Below are 27706 nucleotides of genomic sequence, written 5' to 3'. Positions count from 1 at the left end.
ATAATTGATCATTTTAACAAAGAATTCTATTCAGATTACAGTTTTAAGTAGTTGAATTAAGCGTAATCGAGCTTCGTATAGTGTCAGAAATTTAGGATTATTTTACAAAAAATAGAACCCTAAAGACGTTTAATTAGGTTAATTTAAACAAATTTAAAATACACGTTAAAAGCGATAAGAATTATCAATCTGTTGATAAAAGAGTTTAGTTAAAGTAGCATGACAGTATCATATTACAGAAGTAAAATATAGGATTTTTGCATGGAAATCGATTGTCGGTATCACAGATCCGATTTCACAAAACTGATGATTCAGAATTTTGCACATCGGATATGCACCAAAGAACCGATAGAACAAAAAGAATAAGAAGAAGTAAAGGAAATGCCCTTTGCAGAAAGTCGAAATCGTTGACGTGGATCAGGAAAACCGTTCTATAAGCTAGTAACAGAATATTGGATTGCTTCTAACTGAATTTAATTCTTAATCTGCACATTCGTTAAATATGCAAATGAAGCTAACTTTTCTTTGTTACCGAACGGAAATATTCCATACTTAAGGGAGAAACCGACTCGTATGTTGAAAGAAGGAACATCATAGAAGCACAACCTTACCTTCTATCGTCGTGCAGCGAGCTGTAAATAATTGAATAGAGAATCTTGGTGTAGATCTAATGACGCTTATTTGTTTGAAAGTTATCTAAACTATTTCCAGTAAAATGTTCTGCCTGCGTGTTCAATTTTTATCTACATTATTGTAAAATTTTAATATAAAAAGCTTTTCAACTACAATACATTCGAGCGCCAGTTTTACATTTTTAATGTTAAAGGTATAATAAAGCCTGTCACTCAATTTTTGGAAATAAACATTCGAGTCTTTGCCTCAACCTTCAAGTTTAACATATAACTCTTTTGTTATATTATATTGTAAATATTATATTTGAAAATATGTTTTTAATATTTTTATACAACATATTTAAGGAAAATTTGTACAGTATTAGCTGCGTGTGCCTGCTGTTTCTCGGGATTCTGAGGGGATTGGTGATGCTGGGTTGAAAGACGGTGATAAAAACAATAGTCTTAGTAACTAATATGTATATTTAACGACCTTAGTATTTATAATAATAAAACTGAAAACTCAAAAAATGACTGGTTTATGTTAAGAGGGTGGTCTTTAGGAGTTGTTGAAAGTGTGTGGGTGTGCAGGTGTGTATAAGTGTATATATACATGACACTTATTTCTTCTATCCTATATACCTATATACCTAACCTTCTATCTATACACCTAAAACTTACTCTATCATATATAAATATTACTTTTAAATGATTTAAAATAATTAATACAGGCTATTTAGTGTTCTAATTCGAAAGTATAGTTGTTATTTTACTTTTTATAAATAAAAAATATCCTATTAATAAAGATCTAAAGGATCTCTCCTGGTTACTGTCAAACGTTCACATTACAGAAGTTATCACTCGATAACTTTATCTAACCGTAAATGTTTGATCAATCTGCAAATCTGGACAATTTAATTAATTTATATTAATGTCAAAATTTAATTAAAATAAAATTTCTTATTAAATTTTATAAAATATACACAAGCATAATAACATAGATATGAGAGAGTTAAATAAAAATTGTTTTAAAAGTATAAATTTTAAGTAAAATTTAATCAATTTTATTATATATTTCGAATATAATTTATTTGTTAGGCAATATTAATTATATATTTTTGGTAATTTTATATGAAAAACTTTAAAATTATTTTGTATAAGTTTTATATTATAACATAGGTATAAGTTATGATACATTTACGGTGATTAGAATATTATATAACAGATAGTTCTGTAGTAATATTTTAATTTTGTTAATATTATATCAATTAATTATATTATATAAATTACATGTAAAATAAACAAAATCGCTGATATAAAGCGACGCGACAACGCGATTATCGCAACCACTCGCATCAACTCGTAAAGTAATTTGTTACTGTTAAATTACAATTTGATTCCATTTTATATACTTATTTTTATTTTATTCGTAAATATTGTAATTAAATAAAATTGATAAATTCGAAAATTATAATTAATATTAATTAAAAAATTCATTTATAGTTTCATAACTTTATATGAAAATGCTGAAGTATAATAAATTAAAAGCGATTTTTTTTATAGAATTGAATGAAATAAATTCGGATTTTTACTAATAATTTTATTTTATTTTACGTTTTTTAGTCCATAAAATCTTAAAAACATGTTAAAGAAATTTCATAACATGCGATTTCACAATTTTCTTTCGTGTATCTTTCGATAAAATTAACTTAAAATAAATTCTTAAATCGATTCGAATAGCGAAAAATTTAAGCTTTTTTACATCTCTAGATTATGACAAAGTAATTTAATTAAAATTATGAAAATATTCAAGTCCATTTATACGCTATTATAATTCTAAAATTAAGTATTCACATTATTAAAATAGCTTCTAAACAAAAGAAAAAAAAAACACCAAAAAAAGCCATTTTCTTAAGTTCCAAACAGAAATTTCTTTATCTCTAAACAAAATATGATTAAATTCTTTAAAATAAATTATTTTTTATTAAAAAAGTTTGAATATTTTACGGTCTATTCTTTCAAAAATCGTATAGTGTGAAAGAGTGCTTCGCGCAGACATCCAAACGTGCAAACATTGATGTGATGTCAGTATACACTGAAGCACAACATAAGGATATCCGCTTGTAAGATGTCATCAGAATTTGTTCCAGATATACGAACTGGAATTGATGCCAGTCAAAAATAAAGCATGCATTTCTTCCCCTAAAATTCGTTGCCATTTATATTACGTGGTTATAGAAAATCGATAATGTTTTTAACTATAAAAATAAAATAAGTTATTTATTTTAACATCCGGGCTGTAATTTTTACTCGTATTTTTAATTTATTTAATTTAAAATATATGCTCTTCACCTCAAATTAGTAGTGTCTTGCCCCTGTACATCATACTTTTCCTGATAACAATACAGTCACTCCACTAGTGAAATTTTTGATTTGAAATCACATTCTAGATCAGAAAAATTCGTATATATTTAATCGGGTATAATAGAACAGACAGACGGAAGACATTGAGAATTTATAGTTCTGTAATTTTTTTAAATTGTAGCCCAATTAGAAATTAAACGTATATAAACAGTAGCTGAAAATTTATCTAATATTTCCGTGTGTGGTTAATTGTAAGTAAACAAACACGTAATGTTTAGTTTCAATGGTTACAGCTATAATTAATTACAAAGTTTACAATAACAAGTGATCGATTGTAAGATAAGTTTGAAGAATATATAAAAATAAGCTTTAAATAAACACTGTAAATCTTTAATAATTTATATGAAATGAACTGACAGACAGCATAGACAGAATATTACAATTTATTCCTTTGAGAATTCATCATGCTGTTAGAAGAAGCTCTGTTTAATTTTTAATAATACACATTGCAAACAATGAATCTATAATAAGCTTATTTTTCGAATATTTTTAAAAAATTTTAAACATATTTTATTTAATATAAAATTCAATTTTTGTTGATTTTTAATTCGAATATTCAGTATTCTATCATAATTTTAACAAGATATAAAGGAATTTAATTATTTAAATTTTACTAGGAATTTCCTACCCTTTTTTAATTAATAATTTATTACAAAATAATAAATAACTTGGTTTTAATACCGAAATTAATTAATAAAAGTAAATGCAATTTATGCCTAAGATGTATATATTTACGTCGAGTAATTTATTTAAATGGAAGAAATAAATTTAAAAATATCAAAAACAATTTGAAAAATCTTCAAAAACTGTTTTATTTTTGATTACGTTGAATGATCAAACTTTTAAATTAAGAAATTCTGACTGAAAATACGATCTAAAATTCTAAGAATCTAAATTTGCTTTTTCTGGCCACTTGCCATCTTAGAAAATTCAAAAACATTCCCATTTATCTTTCAATATGGATCATAATGCAAATTTGAAGAGAAATTTTAAATTATCGCTTCATATTTCCTTAATAAATTTATTTATTATTATTTTTTACACACACACACATATATATATATATATATATATAATGATATTCTTAAATTGTTTAGCGTGCAATCTTCTTTAATTAGTGCAACGCGTTTAATGAGAAAATTCTCAAGAAGTTATAAAAAAAATTGTATTATTTTTAAATTTCAATTTAATTAAATTCCCTTCGTATTAATTAAAATTATTTCTTTTGTTTCTAAATTTATTTTAGGAATTTTGGCATACATGGATTACAGGGCGCCCACGTTGACGTTGGAACCACTGAGTCGATTGACATTCCTCAATAGCACAGGAGGATCTGCTCCTTGTTCGGTTATAGGAAATCCCAGACCAACAGTTTATTGGGTTACGAGTGATGGAACTCCCGTAACAAATATACCAGGTTTAAGAACTTCTCTACCCAACGGAACTTTATACTTTCCACCCTTTCCATCAGAGCGATATCGACAAGATATCCATTCTGCCGTTTATAGATGTGTCGCCTCGAATTTGGTTGGAAAAGTAGGTTCCAGAGACGTACACGTTAGAGCAGGTAAGGACATACAGTACATGTGTATAAGGGCTGTCCATAAATGAAGTCCACACTAGAAGGGAGAGAGGGAAAAGGGGGTAAAGTTACGACAATTCGGACAAAGTCGTATAAGGGAGAGGGGTTGAATTTAAAGGGTGATTGAGTATTGTTGAAGGTACAAAGAGTGGAGGGGGTTAAGAAAACTTGGGTGAATTTGGACAAAAGAGAGAGGGGAAGTAAAAATTTCAAGAAAAATGCGGACGTAGTTTAAGGACAGCCCCATAGAGTTTTAATGGATGTAAATCGAAATAATTAAAAATGAAAACTTTACGTGTTTGAAAACTCTAAAAGAGAAAGAGTAAGAGAGAGAGAGCAGTCAAATGGAAAAAGTTGAAGTGGGTTTTTTGAGATTTAATATGAAACACTGCACGTCAGAAGCACCGCGCGAAGTAGATTGTGCTTGAAAATTTGCGTTGTGTGTTAGGTGCTACTTTTATCGAGCGTTACCGTGCGTGATACTCAAGCGGTGTCCAATTCCTCTTTGCCAAACTGAGGCTCTTTCGTTGGTAACGAAGCGTTTGGGTCTGTAGTATACGCTCCGTCGATGGCAGGTGTTGTGGTCAGGATTCGTATGTTCGTGACGTCCAGAATAAAATCGAACACTAGATGGTGTTGTGGCGTGACGGAGAAACCACAAAATCTTCAGCTCGAGTAAGTATTTAATATAAATTACATTCTATGAAACATTAAGCGATTCTGATCAAAAATACTCGTTACACGACTAAATTATGTAAGCTAATAACTCAACACTACAATTTGTTTACTAGGATTCGCTTTTATTATACATCGGATAACGGAAGAGGTCGGAAAATATAAAGTAAAAATTTAAGTAGAGAGATGAGATACTCTTCCGGTCGTTCAACTTAAGACAATCGCACCATTATTTTGACACCTCCCTTGGAACCAATTCGACTGCTCCATGCATTGATATGGTAATGAGCGAAGGAAGGTCTGCATTTTTCTATCCCTCTGGCTTCTAAATCCGTCCGGAGTTCCTACAGAATTTTTCCCGCCATTCATTTGAAAGTTTAATCGGAAGTCGTTGGCACAACGCCAAACATGGACTAGGACGTACTAACGGATGCGTCAGCTGTCTGTCTTTATTACAATTCCTGTTTCAAACAGGACATCTTTCTCTTACTGACTGGCCAAAATCGGTCAACAGAAAAAAAAATCAAACTTTTTTTTCTTTTCTTTTCTGTAATTTTTTTCATTAAAAAGTAATACGAATTATCTTTAATAATTGTATGCAAATGTAATTCTTTAAAAGAAAACGCTTTATTAAAGCAATTTGAATATTTGAAAACATAAGGTTATCAAGCAAAAGTTCAGTTTTGACAGGTAAAATCGCCATAAAAATCGATTTCTTTTCGATTTAAAGGTTAAGAAAACTGATGTATTTTTCATGGGGACGATAACGGTATTATGTTTGAGCGAATATGGTAATGTTGAATATTCGCCACTTCCACTGCATCCGAACTAAATTCTAAACTTATAATTCTATATTTTATATGCGCGTTATACGCGGTAATACGGAGAAATTCCTATTCGCTTTAACTGTTATTCGTTATTATAGCGCATTAAAACTTCATAAGCGTGTAAACACACGTCTGATACTTTTATTGTACATCAGATAATACCGTTAATTTTTACGTTATAATATTTTCCGATAAGAGTGAAGAGTAAATGGCTCACTTTCGAATTCATTTTCACAAATGACATATTTGGTCGATTTATCTGGCGTAAGCGATATAATTTCGCACCGACCACCCTTCTAGAAGTAATTGCTTTGGGAATGATGACCCGTAGCAATACGATGTGCTACCGTGTCGTGACGTCATAGGCGTATAAAGTCGAGAATCCATTTGTCTTTCGATTTGTTACAGGACATAGTGTTGCCAAGCTCATAATCGCCAATAGGATTTTAAAAGTGACGGCTGACATCGGGTTATTATTTCTTGCCATTCGAAAGAAAAATCCGTTCCAAATTTCTAAATAATGTTCTCAACAAGTACTTTCTTCTATATAAACGGATTAACAATATTAAAGAGTTAATACCGAGGCCTAAAGTTTGAGGAAATACTTAATTTCTTATCACTTATTATAATATTTATACGATTTTTTAGATATTTTTATCTCAATTAAATAACATGACTAACAGCTTTGTCTATTAATCTTCTTAATAATCTTCTAAATTAAGAATTCTTCTTTGTGTATATACGAAATAATTTATGTTGGTGTATTTGGTAGCATAATAGATAACTTCATTTGACATGAATGTTAAATGCAATGGCTCTCTATTACAGCAAACACGTCTTTTTTAGTATATATACTGCTTATATACGAGTTTATATTATATTACTGACAAAATTAAGCTTCTAAAACGTATTTTTTGGGACCCCTAGTAAAAAAGAAACAAACAAATCACTGTTTAAAAATTTGTATTATAGTTTTTAAATAATAAAAGTTAAAAACTAAATTGAAGTACCTTAGTTTAGCGCCCACACTCGATTTAGTGCCAAAGTTATATCTTAATATAGAAGAAATAGAATGAAAAAAGTAAATTTTAAGGCCTCTAAATTAAGACCTGATAAAGCCTGATGAAAGGAGCTGTAACTCTAACATTATCTTACTTTAATATACTTATTATTATTATTTTTTTAATGATAATAATGCTAATAAAACAGTGAGTTAATGTAATTATTCCTTAAAACAATGCTTCGTATTCGGAAAAATATATTCGTAATTATTGTTGTTACAGTCATTTTTCCTACAATAAAAAGTGATCAAGAAATAAAAAAATTTGAGTCTTAAAAAATACAGGAAAATGAAATAGCCAATAACTCTGTATATTTTATAATTTACTTTCTTAATTACAACCCTCGCTGGACTATTTAATTTCTTCTTTTTTTAAAAATGGACTTCTTTTGTAATTATTTCAATTGGTTTAATGTTTTATTGACCATTTAGTGTTTGGCTTTCGGTTAATTTTTTTGCTTCATTGAAACATTTAATAAAAACGTCTTTTTATGTCGAATCGTGTCATTTTAAATGATTGGTCGACACTACTTTCATTTGTAGTCTGTAAAATTCTTGAATCATTTAATTACATTAACTTAATTAAATTCTGTATTACGAATTGCATGTTACTATAAAAATAATGAAACTACGTGTAAGAATTTAATGTTGGCTTTAAATTAAAAATAAACGATTTTTTTTATCTATTATTCTAAGAAACTTTAGAAAGAAATCAAAATTATAAAAGTATTTTTTCGTGCAAAATAACCTCCAAAGAGCGGCCATTTTTTAATGTTCCTGTCAGTGATCTTTGTTTAGAGGTTTGGTGGTTTTGTATTTAATTGACTGTTAAGCTAGATAGAAATTCATTAGGTTTTTGGTAGTTTTCAATGAAAAATAACTAATTAGCATCGAATCTCAATTCATCGCCACCATTTTTATTTCTTAAATTGCAATATAACGCTGTATTAAAACCCATCAAACAGTAAAATTTATGTGTAATAAATATAATGACGTCTACAGTTTGGGAACTTGAAAATCACACAAGTCGATAATTCCAGGGGTTCTTTAATACAGTCAAACTTTGATATAGCTTTCTATTTAGCGCTACCCTCGTAAAGTATCAATAAATATTAAATAGCCAAATTGATAATCCGAGTGCTTTAAACCACCTCATCTCAGTTAAGATAAGGTTGTTGTTTGAAGTACAATACCTCAGTTTAGCGCGCGCAATCAATTTAGAGCCAATTTAGATGGGCGCTAAATCGAGAGTTTGCTGTAAAAGAATTAATTTAGAAAATTAATACAAAGAAATTGATATATAATTAAATTACAAACACAATTTTATTACATTCCATTATTTATTGTCTGATTACACATATATTATATACAAACATTTATTATATAAAACTAATAAAATGCGAAAAAAATATAAGTATAATTATATATATATATATATATATATAAAAGTAAAAATTCTATAATACATATTGTTTACATAAGATGACCTGAATATTCTACATAAAATGATTTAAGTTGAATCAACTATCCAATATGTTATCATAAATGTAAACACTTACTCCTATATGTATATGTATATATAAAGGCATATAATAAAAATTTAAGACATTCTTTTATCTCAAATTCTGTATTGCTATGACAACGCATCAATAATAAAATTTGAAATTTTTTCCTTTATCTTCAGAAACATTCAAATTAAATTTCTTACTGAAGTTTCCACATGTAAGATATGTTTGTCGAAGAATTTTTCTTGACTATATCTGGTCTATGTAATTCCATCATGCATTGTTTCTTTCTTTTCTTTTTATTATTTAATATATAATATAGAAAGCTTTTTAATTGATAATAAATTTTCTATATTTAAAGGATATTTTCTATTTATATAATTAATATATTTATAAATTATATATATATATTTTAATCGTCTAAAATTTTGATAGATTCCATTTGTTTCGGGTTTAATAGAATTTTTTAATATGAATAATTTAAGAAAATATATCTGATTGAAATGTTAATATTTTCCATATAAATGCTTTTCTTTCCACATTATCATTTTCAATATTTCTCATGAATCATAATCGGCAAAATCAATTTTATTTGGCCAAATCCATAGAAGACACATTCCATTCTAGTTTCGCTTTCATTTTATTTCTTATTTTATAAATGTTTATTTATTAAGAATTTTCTTTGAATTACTTCTTATCGATTTAGACTTTAGACTATTTTTTTTGAAAGATATTAGAAGTAATTTTTAAACCAGCAAACTGCAATTCTAGATAGGTGCCTTCTGCCCCTAAGATTTCCATATCTGGTCTCGATTTTCATCTCCCTAACTCCGTTCTCGAGATCAAGAAAAGACAGAAGGACGGACAGACGGACGACAGTGAAAATTTATAGGTCTACAATTTTTTCAAATTTCAATCCAATTATCTCTACGTCTAGATGCTCTTTTGTAAGATAATTGATGGGTAATGCTTGTAATTATGTAATATATTTAAGTACAGGGGTAAAATCGTGATACATCTTTAATAAAATTGTATAGTTTAATATGCGTTTCTAATAGTAAAAACTTTGAAGATGTCTTGCCTAAATTCATTAATTTACAGATTCGTGCTTCAAAATTTATGATTCTTGAGATAATTTAATATAGAAGACGTCCTGACATTTGTTTAAATGTGGGCATTACAATGAGAAAATAAAATACCATCACATCAAAAGTTCTTACAATGTGAATATTTAAGGAACTGACCAATTATTCTGTTCATTTGTTCATAATCAATAATCAAAAATAGCTCACAAATTAAGCTTCCAATATGCATTTTCAGTTAAAGAACAAATTTGATATGCATTTTTTTTAAATGTAAATATTTTAAAATATGATAGCAAATTTAAGTGTTTGCTAGTTTTCCTTTTGTAATGACAGTTTTGTTAAAATAACATTTGATCAGACAACCGGCTGGCCTAGCGAGTGGCGCTTCATTCTACTTTTCTGGAGGATCCTGGCTCAAGTCCAGGCCAATTTACTCAAGAAAAATCTTAAATTTTCATGGGTCTATCGACTCGGTTATGTTAGGCTCCTTCTCTTGGCATTCGGCCCCCATACTGAATTCAGAATGGGTATTATAACATGCCCTCTTAGTGCTTATTGAGTAGGAGAATTACAATTAGGAAAATTATTGATAATATTCGAAGAGGAATTTACCCAAATTTAATTGAAAGTTTTAAATATAATGTCAAAAATTGGAACAATCGATATTTTATTTCAACATTTCCTTAAACAAAATAATTTCTATAGCTTATGTGTGAAATTAAACTAGAAGTTTCTAAACTTTCAGTTTGATACGACAATATTTTAAAAAATAACACACAAAGCACGTTTCGACATAATGTTTACTCTTGAATATTAAAACAAATATAAAAACACGAATCACTTAGGCGTATTAGTGACGAGTTAAAGTTTGTACAGACAAACAAACAGGCGGAATACATACTAATGGAAAACAATAAATGTTGATAAAGTTATGAACATCAACGAAATTTATCATTTAGCAAAGATGAAAATTTTCATATAAAATCAATAAAATGTAAAATATTCATGAATTAATTTCGAATAATTTTTTATAAGCAAAAATATTCGATTTAAATTATTTATTTAATGGAAAATATGAAAAATCATAAAATTTTATAACACAAATTATTTTATATTTTCTTCAAAATATTGAGAAAAGATGATGACGATATTCTGCATCAATTAGTAATTGATGTGGTAAGAGAATATTGTATCCTCCCATGTAACAAGGCTTGCCTTTATTACAATAAATTATATATATATATATACATTCTGCATCAATTAATAAACTTTAATGCTGAGTTCAAAATTCTAATCGAAATATTTATTTATTTATATTTAAAAATATTATTTTTAAATTAATTGTAATAAATTTTGCAATATGATCTAACGATTCGCAGCCTTTTTAAGTTGCAAGATTTTCTTTTTATTTAAAAAATTGTCGAATTTTTCTCAATTTAGAGCCTTAGAAATTGGAATTATCGAAGTATCATCCGAATATTTTACCTGTATTTATACTCTTCAGGACTAGACTTAAACTTATGGCTCTAAGATATAATATATAGCAGGGGTTTTTTGGTGGAGGGGGACCCTCCACCAAAATGATACATGTAAAAATTTGAGGGTCTAAGCTACAGACACTCCTAAATACGAGGCGGTAAGCAGGGCAGTTTTAGCGTCCGAGGCAAATCTCATACATAGCGCCTGATTCAAGTTAATTACAAAGAAATTCTACGGGTTCGTTTTGGCACTCCAACTTGGCACTCAGAGCTCATCTTCACTTCCTTAGTTATGCCGTTGGCCCTAAACTAATTGCTTGTTTAGCTTACGTGCAAATCCGACTTTGAACTTCTATGTTTTTGCACATTTATTAATGTGTAACTTTGTATTTTATTGTAATGGCAATTAAATAATTTTAAATATGAATAATTATCAATAGAAATCTCGACACTTTCGTATGGCAGTGAGGACTTTCAAAGTCCGCGGACCACAGGTTGAGTATCGCCGATGTAAGTAAAAATAGATCAGAAAAGTGCCTTTTTAAAGGAATGAATTTTTCTCTATATTCTGTTTATATGTTAAGAAATTTTTCTTGATTATATTTTTTATGTAATTCGATCGTATACTATTTTATATACAACAGGAATATTTTAAATCATTAATAAACATTTATAGATAAAAATGTTATATTTCTAAAGTAGTTAAGGATTTATTAAAGTTATAACTTACAAGTTTTTAAGATTTCATTTAATTTCCAAGTATGTAAAATTTTTCTTTTAGCCATTCACTTTAATGAATTACATTTATACATTTACAATAAAATAATTAAATTAAGTATTGTATATAATAATTAATAAACAATGAATTTTTTTTCTACAATGGAACAGAAGAGAAACTATTTCAATTCATATTGGCATTAATCCAACACTTCCAAGCGAATTTAAGCAATGTTTATGATCAAAATATCTACAATGAATCCTACAATAAAATCTGTTTTACTTTACTTTTTAATGAAACAAAATATCCACTGCTTAAACCTTTCTTATATTTACAGGTTTAATAGAAACATAAAAAATTCTATTGATAAGAATTCATATTCAACCGAGCAATTAATTATAGTGACAACGTCACAATGCCGGGATGAAATTTTTAATCACATTTTTAATTTATTTAATTTAAAATATATGCTTTCCACCTCAAATTAGTAGTGGCTTGCCCCTGTACATCATACTTTTCCTTTAACAGTAGAGTCGTGCCAGTCATCTATCTAACACTCTTAAGGGGAAAATATTTGAATTGAAATGACGTGAGTTCCAGCTTGAATTAGATGTTCATATATAGTTAATCGGGGTCCTCTACCCCTATTGCTTCCATACTTGGTCTTGACTTTCAACTATCAACATTATTCTTGAGATTAAACAGACAATGGAAGAACGGACAACAGTGGGAACTTATAGATCTTCAATTTTTTTCAAATTGCAAATCTATATATTCCAACTGTCGTCTGTCTGTTCGTCTATCCGTCCTTCTTTAACCTCGAGAACTGAGTTAGATTGATGAAAATCGAGACCAGATATGGCAGGAGACCCCAATTAATTATAACGTAATTTTTAAGAATAAATATATTCTCAATGCCGGGCTGCAAGTTTTAATTTTTAAAATTAAAATTTTAATCTTAAAAATAAAAAAAAAATTGCAGCTCTGCATTGAAACGATGTTATAGAAATGATTAAATAAATAATAAAAATATTAGTAAATATTTCTTTTTTAATTTTATAACTATTTTTGAATTATAGTCAGGCCTTAACGAGAGAAGCAACAAAATCGATTTAATCGGTTATAGGGGCCTACCTCTATTATTTTAATTATTAAAAAGAAAACAAGAAAAATTTTTATTAATTTCACAAGTAATATTTTTTACTTAATCTATTTTTTTTCTTTTACTTGGCTTTTATTTACATTGAAAAATTTCTTTCTATTTAAATAACTTAATAATAGAAATATAATTCACAAAAGGAAATGTAAGAGCATTCGAAAGTTTTCAGTAACATTTTCAAAGCAATTTATTTATATTCATAGGAAAAATTCGTGTCCTTCAGCCAAGTTGAATTTGGAACTTCTACATTCATGTAGACATTATGGCTAAAGATCATAACAGGGAGAAAGGTCATTGAATAAAGTGGAACAGCGTCGCAGCAGGATTACTTCTACCGACAAATTGTCGATAAATTACATAGCGGTATTTATTTTTAAATCGCAAACTGTATCAAATTGCTTCCTATTACAATTGTTAGTTGGGTATAAGAGACGAGTAATGACAGAAAAAAATGAGAAAAACATACAAAAAAACAACTTTAATTCGGCCTCATACTCTTCCTTTTGATGAAAAAAAACAAGTAATTGATTTTTTTATCATATGCTATATTTTATACGCTCTTCTAGAGTTTCCTCTTCCATTTAAAACAGAAATAATTAGAAAAAATATTGTTTAAAATTATAAATTTTAACATCAGTTAACCTTATGTACAATGGTAGATTGAGATCTTCCATTCTATCTTCCAGGGCCCTAAGTTCTGAAAAGGGGGAGCCCACTACTTAATTTTAGAGTATTATTATTTATTTTTTATATTATTTTTTTGTTTTTATTATTGTTTTGAAAATTAAAAAAAAAATTAATTTTGAAAGAAATTTTTATGGGATATTAAATACAAATAATGCGTTATTTTTGGAGCAATTTCCTGAAGATCCCACCAACAGGGGGCCCAAACCAATCTTTTATAAACTTATTACTGTTGTAAGAATATCGAAATTTAAATTTGGCACCATACAGGGGGACCCTAGATTGCCAGTGTGGCGCAGAACTTAAAATCCTCCTGAGGAAAAGAAAGTTAAAGAAACGAATATGAGGATACCGGAGGATTTACCACAAAAAATTCCCCCGAAGAAAAATGTCTGAAGTCAACACTGTACATGAGCCTCCTTATTCAAATTTGCCAGGGCCCCATAAAGCTATTACGAGCCACTGTTAAATACATACGTTTATATTGAAGAGATGCGGCGCCCTATGAGATCCGGGAGCCCCTCGCGTACGTAGTTGGTGATCCGGACTGCTTTACTATATTGTTTCTTAGAGTTATACAACAAAGAATGCTTAAATAATTCGAAGAAATAAGTGAAGGCTCCATAAAAAAATTCATAAAATTACTTAATATATAAGAAAGAATGGAATATAATATTTTTTGTATCTATTTTGATCTAAATGGATCGAATTAATGTTCATTATGTGCATATAAAAAAGTAAATGTGATGAAATCGAAGATGAGGGAACAATCAAATTCTATAAGAATAACGAGAAACGTTGTTATCGGGAAATTGCATTCAGATTGATAGCACTGATAAGTTATTTAATCTTCAATAGAAAATAACCGAAAACAATATTTTAAAATTGCTATCATATTCTTTTAATAATGCTATCGTTGATTTTATATATTATTTTAAATTTTAAAAAAATATATACATTTTTTTTATATTTTTTTTTAAAAAAAGAGAAACATCTGTAGAAATGTTACGTCGAACATGAATTTTATATTTGTTTACTGTGAAAAAAGTATTCGGTTTCGCGAGTTTTTAGTGCTTTTTCTCTGTTTTTTTTTGGCTTTTTTTATGTGGTAATATCAATTTATTCGAATCTGTTAAATTTGTTACGGTTAAAACTAAATTTCTATTTTTATACTTAGAAAGTGAAAAGCAATAAAAATAAAAATAACTTCTATTTCTATTGAGTCAAATATACTTTTATCTTTAGGAAATTCTGCGATTGGATACGAAGAATTTTTCTAAATTTTTTCTAAATCTTAATATTTAATGACTTATATATATATATATATATATATATATATATAATTTCATATGAAATTTTATATGAGTTAATAAAAGCTGGCCACGTTTTTGCTGAACTTTCCCGGCAATTTTTACTTGTTTTCATCCTTACTAATTGTTACCAATGCCTTTAAGTCTACCTACTAGTTCGGGAGATATTAAGGGAGTGGGGCCATATCTCTCGAACTAATGATCCAATTTTAACAAAAACTTCTAGAAACATTTCTCCTTAATACACAAATCTTCCTTAAAAATTTTTATAAATTTTCGATAAAAGGCACAGGAATTATTAAGCTTTAAAATGGGCGAAAACATCGTGCCTCTAGACTCATACACACACATAGATTAACTTCAATACATGTATTAAAAAATCCCCAACTTTTTTTGGTATTTTTTGACATTTCAAGCTGCCCTGAGTCCAAAAATGTATGAATCTTGTGGTCATTTTTTGACCGATCGCCATACTTTCCCTGTGCTATATTTATAATGGATATAACAGCCGGAAAAGTAAAAACAGTCTTTTTTATTGAGTGAAATGTGCTTTAATTTTTACGATATTTTTGCTATTGAATAGAAGTATTCTTCTACATTTTCTTGAAATTTTAAGAGATTTTTTTAATCATTCTTTATGAGATTTTAAATCAGTCAATAAATGGATGAAATTCAAGTAGCTCTATTATTATAAAATTGAATATCAAATCAGTTAAGAACGTTGATATATCTCTTTCTATAAATTACTAGAATATCTTTCTAATCGAATAATAAAATATTTGAAGAGAAAATTCTTCTAGAAATATCATAAAACTCGAAACTTTCATGTAATCGTTCACGCAATGAAGAACTTTATCCGTAGATATCATTTCTGAATATAATAATTTACTATCATACTTTACTTGTGAATTTAGTTTGTATATTAAATATATTTACTATTAAAATAAGAAATTCTGTTTTATTTTCTTTATAAACACAATCGAATCTCAATATAGTGACCTTCTAAATAACGCCCCTCTTGTTAACGGAACTTCACCATAAATAGTAAATACCTTTAGTATTCTTCATTATGTATGATTTTACACAACAGCCAGACTTCGATTCAGCCCCATCATTTGTTCGCCATTTTGAAAATGGCACTAAATCGAGTTTATCGCTAAAGTGAAGTACCGCAAACAAGTATATGTTTGTATATTTTTCAAGCTGATTTGGTGATAACATGACTTTCAAACTCTCAAACTTCAGTCCGAAAGTATATACCTCAATTTAGCGAATAAATGGATGCGATAAATCGAAATTTCAATTGTTATTTCTTACAAATTAGCAGATGATAATAATTATATCGTCTGTCAAATTCTCAAAGTTCAAACGAGTATTTGAGGCACCTCAATTTAGCGACGTACTCGATTTATTTCCAGTTTAAGAGGCGCTAAATCGAAGTTTGATTGTTATTTCTCACAAATTAGCCGCACATTTTTTAACTTTATAATTTTTTATTTTACGATTTTAAAGTTACATTTTTAGTATTTACTTTAAGAATTTTTGTTACAAGCTTTTAGTCGATGATACAAAACAAGTAAATTTTATTGACCCAGTGTTCTTTTTCATTGGCTTTTAGCTGATAAAACGAACAAAAGCCTAAAGAATTTGCTGAATAAATGACAAATAGTTTTGTTTTATGTTATATTTATCGAATAACAAAACATTCAAATATAAACAAAGCACAAAAATATATTAAATGAAGCGTAAAATAATAATGAAAGTATTCTGTTACATTACACTAAACGCACTTGTTATTCCTGGCCGTAAAATAACAAAGGAGAAATAAATGTCAGAAGAAAAAAAGTCAGAATTTTGCCAAATTTAAAATAATAAGCCAAATAAAGATAACTAGAGCTAAAAATAAATACATTTTACACTGTGTGTTTTCTCATTATCTACTGTTAAACTCCCTCCTCGTATGGGTTTAATTAATGATATTAGGAATAGGACATGATTATTAATTTGACCAGTAAAATATCTGAAGTGACGTCATAATTGAGCTAAGAGGACACATGTCCGGGCAATGCTTCATTAAGATAAAAAGATTATACAGCAAATTACAAGAGTTAGGACCATTTTGGCAGCTAAGCAATTTAAATTAAGCACTCGACCGTCTTCATTTTCATTGTTTAGATTGATGAAATATATATATATATCATGTGGAATCAGTAAAAGCAAATGATTATTTGAGAAACGTGCTGCACTTTAAAATTATTATCCGAGCGAACTCCCTCCTCACCTGTTACAATTCCACATTTATTTTTCTCTTTGCAGCATACCATTTACAATCCCGTATACCTGAGGCTGTATACTGCTAAACCCGGCCATTTTTATAGGCCGTGTCGAGGGATTTACAGCAACTCAGATGGAGGGATAATGGAAGAACCGTCTGCAACGGTCGTCCGAGCAAATAATCGTTTGGAAATTACATTCTTGCCACTTGTAAATAGTGCTGGCGTGGAAAATAAGCAACAAATAACATAAATAGCTATTAACGATATTTATGTCTTCGCAGCTTTTGACTCTCGTAAGCTGTAATTTCCTAAATGTGTTTTTGCTTTTTCTTCAATTTTTTTTTATTTTTTTAAATATTAGATTATAAATTCTGTCAAAAAATTAAATTAAAATAACTAAGTTTTTTGATTTATTTAATAGCAACTTTGATAGAATGTAATTAACTCTAATCAGTTTAAAGTAAAATTACATGAGATTTTTATAAATCCTCGACTCAAAATTCTTTTGAATAATTTCCATATTATTTATAAAAAAATAGATTTTTAAAGTTAATAAAGAAGAATTTTAAAATATGTATATATATATATGAGACGAAGGAAATATTAATTACCATTTAATTTCAAGAGAACTCTCGAAGGAATAGTCAATATGACAGAATAATTTCTTTCCGACTAGCGACTACACTTGACATTCTTCATTAAATATTCTCTATACAGATCTTATTAAGATCAAAAATTAAAAGTTGCTTTAACGCGTCAAGAATGGTAAATTTTATATGAAAAGAATTTAAAAATAAATATATCATCGATCTACATTTTTATGGTCTTGTAATAATCATTAAACTGCAACAAAACGTATCGTTATCAATTAATTCGCTTAAATTCTATCGTTTAAGAAGGATTTTCGATTTTAAATCTGACGAAAACTACATTGGAAGGTTCAATTTTTGGGCTGCAATTTTGATTGTCCGTTCGTCTGTCCGTCGTTAATCTCGAGAACAGATTACATTGATGGAAATCGAGATCAGATGCTATTATATACAAACTTTCAGTGGACCGGAAGCACGTTGTTCCTTTTTTTAAAGGTAAATTAAAAGAGGATTAAAAATTGTATATTTATACGATGTCACAGTTAAATATACATTCGATTTACTTATTTATTTCATTATTTTAAATTTATTTCTGTTGAATGTTAAATTCTGTTGAAGTAAATTTTAATTATTTAAAATACACTTTTAAAAATGTTGAAATTTTTTTGGTTGTTTTTTGGGGTGGAATTTCATATAAAAATCTGAAAGGAGTTTTGTTTTACTCATTGATGAAAGCTACAGAAAATTCTTGTTTCTGTTTTCTTTTCTATAAATTGCTACTGATGCTAAAAACTCGTCTTTTATTCCTTTTGATGTCGAGTTTCACTTTGTAGCAAACAAAATGAAACTTATTCATTCTGTTAGTTTCTCGCTTTATTCTACTAACTAATTCCACTAATTAAATTCTGTTAACTAAATTTGACTGTGTTACATTTAAATAAATAATACTGTTACTTGATAACTTCTAGATTTCACATCTCTCCTTTATAATAAAATACATCCGAACCTTCGATATCGTCCACCCCTAAAAATATGCCATTTTTTTCAGGAACTTTTATACATTTTCTGAACAAAAATGTATACAAAATATTCACGTTCTCCTCAGTGACCGAGGTTTTACAGTATATTATCATTATTAGAAAAATAAATAAATAATTTAGTTCTTATAAAATATATCTTAACATTATCTTTTATATAATCGTTTCTGATGATGGCTTTCACATAGAAAATTCTTTTGATCCCTGGAATCATGAATTTTTCTTAGACGGAGCTTTAAGAAGAATCATCTGTAAACCTCGAAAAGTTTCAAAATTTTACGACAAACATCTTTTTTTTCTTCTTTTTTTCACTAAATATGAGTCTACTACTGCACGTAAAGAGGAATTTAAATTTTTATATATTCTATAACGGTGAGAATATTCATTCTAATGCACTTGCCTCAGATGTACGCGAGATATAAATGCAAAAATTTGGCATCTAAAGTGAAACTAAGCTATGTAAAATATATATAAAATCGTTATTCAAGATATACTAAATTCCAATTCGAAATTTCCTTAATATTTTTTTGACTCGTACTTTTAGAAATTGAAACCTGTACTGCAATTAATGGCGTGGCTTGGAAATAAATTCTCTTTTCGCTGAATTTAACTAATTCTAGTCGGATTGTTGGAAAGAAATCTTTATATAAATCTTTAGAAAACATAAAAATTTCGATAATGTGTGAAATTCGTGTATTTAGAACAGACGTCTTTAATGGATTTCGACATCAGAACATTAGAAATGGGAATAAAAATTTGTGAAGAAAAGTGTGAAAATAAGAAAGGATCTGCCGTTGTCATGGCAACCGGATGATGTGAACAAATCCACAACGCTTGTTGGAAGATCATTGCCGAGCAATTGCGATGGTTTCTCTTTGCCAAAGCAGAACTAAACAGTCGAATTTATCGCCTCACGGATTTCCAATAGAATTTCCTTCTTCGGTATATCAATTCAATCTAAAACCAATTAAATTATTCTGTTGGATGTCGTTGGCATCTGCTATTGACCATTGCTTCTGTTGGATTTCTTTCCCCCCAAATAATCTTTGCATCGATTCTTCTTCATTCTCTCTCCGAAATGAATTAATGTCGGAAATATATATTGCTCTGCTTCCTTCCCACTCTCTTGTAATTATTTAATTTAATTAAAACGGGAAGGGGGAAATAAAAAAAAATCATATTTTTATATCTCATAAAGTTTTGGGTAATAAACCAGTATTTCTTGAACCAAACTTGGTTTTTTTCTTTCTTTTCTTAATGATACGAGGAGGGAGTTTCTTTTTTCAAATGATGGCATTGAAGATAAAAATTCTTTGATTTTTCTCGCTTTTTTTTCATGGCAGCTTCTAAATATTTAACTAAATCACTTGTTGTAATGTTTTATAAATAATGAATATTTATATTTTAATAATTTACTTTGAATCCGTACTGTAAAGAGTTTATAATTCTCATCAGAATATGCGAGTTGTTTGTTTGTCTATGGTTAATTTCTTCAATGGATATTGACTTTGCCTTTACTTTTTAAAAGAATTTTGTGTTTTGAAGAAAAGAAATATTTGGAACAACAATTCAGCATTAAAGTCTTAAAAGCGAAGCATTAATAGTATATTATAGTAAAGAATTCGATCTAAAACCATATAAATTAAAGACTTGAATCACTAGAAACTTGCGATTCAAATCACTGAGTAATAAATAAACTTTAATATAATCATATAAAAAAATTGTGGTTAAGTGTCATAATTTTTTTCTTATTTTTCTGCTCATCTATTACATTTCTGAGAATATTTTCCCATTCAGCAGCTTCAGAATTTATGAATTATTTATCATTCGGTTTAAATAAAACCAAGAGGAAAACCGAACGATTATGATTTAAATTTTGTTTTATATTTTGGTTTTCATCTCAGTTAATTCCTCAAACTATAAAATATTTCGATGATCATCCCAAATGGCTATATTTTTTTTCTTTTGGAGGAAAAAAATATTTTATAGTTTAGAGGATATTTAATCAACCGTTTAACATTCGAATTTGAAAGATAGATCTTAAAGCCTTACAAAAGAGAAGGATCTTTCTGATACTCATTTTCTTCTCATATGGGAGATCACGTCTTTAATTTCACGGCTGAAAAGCAGTATTACATGTTATCTATTGATATCAATCAACTTCCCAAGTGAAAAATTATACTAATTCTATTTTCTTTGAATTTTTGGTCGATTCCGATGATTTTCTTACTTCACTTTTTATTATTTTACTTTTATTTATAAGGTTATAGCCTTATATTTCAAATTCTCGTAATATTTAAAGCGAATTTCTACTTTAAAAATTTTATTTTAATACCAATAAAATCTATACATTATTCATTTTTTTCCCCTTAATGTATATCATTTAAATTTTTTTTTTCCTTAAAGAAAAAGTTAAATTAAAATTCAATTATTAGATTTTTTATGAAACTATATTAAGCTATAATTTACATATATTAATCAAATTTATTGACATTTTATCAGTTCATAGCAATCATTTACACTTGAGAATTTTTTAAAATTTTATATCAAAAATCTAATCATTTTTCAGATAGATAAATCCAATTCGTTCTTATATCATCGATTTTAATATATTATAATTTACAATTTATATATAAGTTATAAGAATTACAATATTGATCGAAATTCTACTTAATTTTTGCAATAACTAAGGTTATAAAGCTTTATTTTATAAAGAATAAGCTGAGATAATCGGAAAAAACTGCACACCACTGGCTAAGCGATCCTTTAAAATCACTGAACACTGGTCGTGGGTTCGAACGACCAGTGTTCCGGGATTATATATGTGTTTATCACTTAAATAGGGACTAGTTTCCTCCTTCCGCGAAACACTCCCCTTTGGTAGATCACTTATGTGTTTCGTTTGCTTTATCTCATCGTTCCACGCCACTTCATTCCATGGTCAAATTTAGACTTGTTATAGGTCTCGGTTAGAATATATAAGAGGCTCTTCTAATAATGATAAATTTAAAAGTATGAAACCTAAGTTTTATCCTCGTAGTATGTGGCTCTAAGCTATAACTGTTTAATGTGTAAATTCAGTCTTCAGCATAGGCGGTCTTTTGCGAAATATATGGCATTAATAGCGAGATTTATATTGCATTTTAACGAAGATTTACAGGACGAAAACGTATCCAGTTGATTTTTAAATTAATTATTTTTAGAAGAGTGATATTTTTTAATATATTTTAACTAATCTTATATATTTCTTAACAGAATTTTATTCTTCTTTCTTTTATCTTTTATCATTACTCTATTAATCTAGATTTTTTTAAATAAAACTTTCTTAAAAGTTATCTCGTTCGGAGGGGGAAGTCTACTTTTCTATCCTTAAGCAATAACCTTAAAAAGGATGCTTTTAAATCTTAAAAAAAAAAAACCTTAATTCTTCTCATCCCTTAGGCTATTGTAAGCTTCCAGTTTCACTTAAGAGATTTAACTGTTAATTTGTTCAATGGGCATCTTCTTCGGCCATTTTCTACGTATTTACATCTTGTTATATTTAATTATTTAATTTTTTAAGAATCAAAAGTTTTAGATTTTAAATAATTTTGAATTTTTTTTTATAGTGGTACAACAGCAGTATCAAGTTCAAGTATACGACGAATTCGTCATTCGAGGAAATACAGCTGTTTTAAGATGTCAGGTACCGAGTTATGTTAGAGATTATGTAATTGTAACAACATGGGAAAGACAAGATGGAATATCAATTGTATCCAACATTGCTACAGGTAAATTTATTTTTCCAATTTATAAATATATTTAAATAAATTTCTTTCGATTATTTAATTAAATTTACTATTTTAACATACATAAATCATTTTAAAAAGATTCATGAATCTAATTCTTTTACTGTAATTCATGTACTGCACTTTTAAAACAGAATAATACTAAAAAAAATACTGTTTTGTCTTGCAGTAACTACATTAAAAATGTGTTTATTGCAAGTAATTTAATATTTATTAGTCGTGCTGTAAATTGCCTTAATCTTCTTTTTTTAAAAAAAAGTAAAATTTCAGTTCATTTACGTTGACGTAAGTTATAGGAAGTGAGAAGAACAGATTGTGAATTTGGTTGAATGCCAAACTTTCCACCACATTATTTCAATAATTGTTAGATGTAATGATATGAACTAAAATTAACGCTGATGATAGGAAGACGTTTATAATTTACTTAATTTATAATTGGATAATTGGAACAGTTGCTAAAAATTTTATAGAACTCAAAATTCTGATTCATTTTTTAAGAATAAATACTCGTATAATATGTATAATATTGTAAACAAATGAATCTTAACTCTTTACATGCCCTTACCCCCCCCTTTGTTACACGCTACAAGCGCTAGAATTGATGTCGTAATGTCTGTTTTAATTTATACTGTTTTATCCTTACGATTTTCTTAATATTAATAATACTAAAGACAAATAAAACAAATTAATAATTTAAAAATCGAGCGATTAAGGGTGTCAACCCGTCTGTCTGGAGGGTCCGGGAACAAATTCGGTTGGGGTCAAGAAATCCCATAATTTTTGGGGGTGATTCGTTTCTGATACGTTGGGCCCCATCCTTCACCAATCGGCGCACCATATGGGCCTGGCCGAATCAACAATTGATATAAAGTTCCTTTAAGTGCCCATAAGAAAGGAACGAGTTAAAAAAAAAAAGAAAAATCAAATAAGAGGAAGGAGTAATGAGATTATTACGTAATTTTACGTAATTTTACAAATTAGTAATAATTTAATTTGATTACATTCCTTAGTGCATGAATTTATATTTATTTATTTATTGTTGACGAAGAATGCCTGATCCATTATAAAATAAAACAACAACAACAAAATGTCTTACTGGTAAATATTGTAAATAAAATATATCGTATCTTATTGTAAATAAATATATAAAATGCTTTTTATATTTATATTTTTAATATAAAAAATAAGATTAAAATATTAAAAAAGTTAATGAAAAATCTGTTAAATTTATATATATACAGTAGAGCGTCGATAAGTGGAACCAATTGGGGACTGGGGTCCTTCCAGTTAATGATTTGTTCCAGTTTCCGACTTTGTACGAAAAAATACATTAACCCGTCCGATGTTCAAATTTTTCTCCGTTGCGTGTCGCTTCGTGTTGAATTTTCGTCGATTTTAAGCCTAACGAAAATTTTTATAATAATCATCGAGGCTATCGTATCGTTAAAAATTATTTCTGCATTTTGTACAAACAAAATAAATATATTAAAGAATATAAAAAACATGAAAATTATACTTTAGAAGTAAATTTATTATCAAAAACATTCGATTCAGCACGACACAGTCCGACTGAAAATCGTTCCACTTTCCGGCCATTCCACTTACCGACGTTCCACTTATCGACGCTCTACTGTATATATATATTGCAGCAAAATATGATGTTTCTGTGTTAAATCTTCTATATAAAAATGAATTTGATTTTAATTTTTTCCAATAATTAGTTTCTTACTCGATATAATTTTCTACATTTTAACTACCACTAATTTAGATAATTTAACATTAAAAAATTTGATTATCATCATTTTAATAGGAACGAATAAACGATCAACAGAGCGCAAAATCATTAGAACAATCGTTAAAGTACATTTCCATTAAGATAGAGACTACTATCATTACTTCGTATGTACTGTACTTCTTCATCTCCTTTACATAGGAGTTGTTTGCACCGCACATCTTCCTCTATAATTTAAAATTCTAAAATAAAAATATGTTTACTAAAATTCCAATTTAAAAGATAATATATATGTAAATTATAGTAAAATAATAGTTTACACTGTATTCGTTTTATATAATTTTAGTTAAATTTACAACCAAATTGTATATGTTTATGTATAATATATGTAAAATATAAGATAGAAATATAATGCAGCGTAATAAATTTATTTGAAGTACAATAAATTTTTATTTATTTTTTTAAGTATAAATCATAGAAGAAGACAAACAATTTTGGTATAAAATTAAGTGCTTGTATATAATTTTTATATACAGTTTGGGGCTATTTATTTATTTCTTTTAAAATAATATATATTAATATAAAATTATATTTATATGGAGAATAACAAAGAGTTGTGGTTGCTTATATCCATAAATTTTCAAGAAATTATGAGAAAAGACCTTTAAAATTCTCTTAAAGTAGAGTATTCATCATATTTGTTCGATTATTATTGAACAAATATGAATACTCTAATAAATTATATAATAAATTATAGACATATGCGAAATTTACTTATGATATTAAGAACGAAACTGCTTTTAATTAACTAAAATTATTAGAAAGGGATGCTATTCCTGTATTATTGATTAGTAAAACAGAAAATTTTTGTTGATTTAATCAATAGTTTTTGAATTACGGCATCTTTCTCAATAGTTATAAACATCTTTTTAACCATGACTAAACACTGAACATAAGACAACCCCTCGGTAGAATTATTTAATTAATTTTATTTCCTATACAAATTTTTAATTTATTATAATAATTTATAGTTTCACTTTTAATCAAAAATAATTCAATTTTTTAAGCGTTTTAACGTAATAAACGTTTTTATTACTTGAGGATTACATCCTCTTACAGGGGGAGTAACAGACTGGATCATCGTTTATCATAAGATAAAAGTACAAAATATAAATTAATTGTTTACGCAAACCACTAAAACATTATATAATCTGTAAATAATAATGTTAGCAGTAGTACTTAATTAATTATTATAATTAAAATGATATTTTCTAATAAAGACTCATCTTATATCTGTTAGATAAGAATTTTGACATTTAAAATATGATAAAGTACATTCTAGTTTATAATAAATTGCAATTGAGTTAATATTAAATATATTTTAAACAGAAATTAAACGCATAAATCTAAAAAAAATTAATAATTTCTACATATTTATCGTCATATCTACGCTCCTGTTTTACATTTCGTTGAGTCATGCCAGTAAAAGTATTCCTTTCTTCCTACAATCTTCTTCATGTATCATCTTGCAGTCTCTTCCAATCCTATCCAAATCCTCTTTAATCCGATTTCTCCATCTTTTTTCTAGGTTTTTCCACTTGGTCTATTGCTCTTTATTTTCTGTTTATAATATTTCTCTTATATTTTTAAAGGTGTAACGTGCCAATAGATTTTTTTTTTTTTAAATTAATATTTAAAAAGTAAAAATATTTTTAACTTTTAAGTAAAAGTAATATTCTAGAAATTTTTTTAGTAATTTTTTAGAAAATATATAGTTCTAAATGGGCATATTTTTCATTAGTAGATTTAATTCTCTTCAATTTATCTTAAAGCTAACTAGTTTTTACCTACGTGAACTGTACTCAAATATCCATTAAGCAAAGTGAAATTTTTAAAATACTAACTAAACTAGATATTTTTTCCTTCTTTATTTTAAAAATTTATCACTTTAATTTCAAATACTTTCTCCATCATTCTAAAAATGATCTTTCTGAAAATGTAGTAATACATTAATAAGAAATTTTTAGATCATCAACATCAAAGATATGGAAAAATTTTTAAATAATTCAAAAATTTATCAGAATAAAATATATATATAGGTCTATATATTTTTAATTTGAAAAGGTCTTCGTTTTATTATATGATACAATAATTAATAAAAAAAATTATTACAGGTATTTTTAAAAGAGATTTTTTAATATAATTTTAAATTAATAATTGCTATTTTTTCCTGAATATTATTTAATTAAATTTAGTTTTTTATTCGAATGATTAGACCTTAATTTTTTTTTTCTTTTGTTTGCTGACCCCTTTCTAAAATTAGATTTAATTGTCGATCCCTGTTACACTGATACAAAATAATTATAAATTACAAATTAGGAATTAAAGATGTTTTTTTTATTAAACATAAATGTAATTTAAATGATTTTATTTACCTCTAAATGACCCTTAGCAATTTATAGTCCCCCCAGATAAATCGATTGCACCCCTAAAGTCGCTAGCCACCAGGTTATAGGGCCCAATTTTATATAAGTTAATTTAATTAAATTTGATTATATTATGTCAAATTAGTATAATTATAATTGTTTTGTTTACTACTCTTCTTAGTTTTGATTTTAAAAAAATCTCGACAGATCCAATCGAATAAATAATTTAAGCACAGTATTTTAATCTGTAAATTATTTATAAGATCATAATATATATTTCGTATAAGCGAAAATATTTATTGTATTATCTAAATAAGTTTTAAAACAGTTTCATATTTACATTCGCATAATGTTGAAATTTCCCACATGTGCTATTTAATGTGCTTTTGAGACAAATCTATTTCAATCCAATATATTTAACGAGCTAATTTCGACTTATTTCCTACTACAGCACTTAGTTCCACAGAGATCAACTATAAACAATAATTATACTTATCATCCTAGTTACTGATTCAAGTACCAGTAAAACCAATAAAATCTAGGGCCTCTCAGTAGTCATCAGAGACTATACATTACTTACCCTCTTGAGGCCACCGCATATTAAAAATAGAATTTAAAAAACTCTGTATCATATTTTTTGGAAAGTAAATGCTTTCTTTTTATACACAACAAATACAATGGAATGAATAATTTGTAACAAATGGTTTGATGGGATTGGCAACGTAACCTATGAGCGATT

At 27.4% G+C, this 27706-nt stretch overlaps 1 pseudogene; it reads left to right on the top strand.

Moving 5' to 3' along the window:
* The window catches only part of LOC136980820 (cell adhesion molecule Dscam1-like), a 146586-nt pseudogene that overhangs the window by 44794 nt on the left and 74086 nt on the right, over positions 1–27706 (top strand).

The sequence above is a fragment of the Centruroides vittatus genome, unplaced genomic scaffold (assembly GCF_030686945.1).
Source record: "Centruroides vittatus isolate TY-2023 unplaced genomic scaffold, ASM3068694v2 contig_726, whole genome shotgun sequence".
In the NCBI taxonomy this organism is placed as follows: domain Eukaryota; kingdom Metazoa; phylum Arthropoda; class Arachnida; order Scorpiones; family Buthidae; genus Centruroides; species Centruroides vittatus.
Note: the sequence above shows the minus strand (reverse complement) of the source record. Positions and strands in the feature narration are given on the sequence as shown.